Raw genomic sequence first — 516 nt, 5'->3', positions numbered from 1 at the left:
CTGTGGGGCTAGGGCCGGGCCCGGGCCCAACTCTCCATCTCTGTTAAGGCGGCCCTCCTCTTGGTAGTGCCCCGCCCCTCCATAAGACCTGGCTTCCCTGAGACATCATAAAAGCAAAACGCTCACTCGGTGCAGTGGGGCACAGTTGGCCAGTGTGGGCTCAGCGCTGTTCTTCAGCAGGCCGGGACACAGGCTGGAGTAATCTGCGTCCCCACTCCATCTTCTTGCTGATGGGACATGGGCCACTGCATCCCAGGAAGAGGGCAGGCTGCTGCAGGGCTTGAGAGGTCTCGCCCACAGAGCTCGGTGGTAGCACCAGATGCGTGCTGTGGGGGTCCCAAGCCAGCTGTGCTTTCAGACCTATGCTTTCCAAAGTCATTACAATGTGTAGGGGTGTGTGGTGACATGAGCTGTGAAGTCAGGGGTCTGTGCACTCGCTCTCTGGGGGGGTGGGGGACTGGCGTCCCACTGCCTTCCTTCCTATCCCAAGGACTAGCGAACCACCCGGAACTGAGC

Source organism: Spermophilus citellus (genome assembly GCF_964194105.1).
Source record: "Spermophilus citellus genome assembly, chromosome: 14".
Taxonomy (NCBI): Eukaryota; Metazoa; Chordata; class Mammalia; order Rodentia; family Sciuridae; genus Spermophilus; species Spermophilus citellus.
This window is presented reverse-complemented; position numbering follows the sequence as displayed.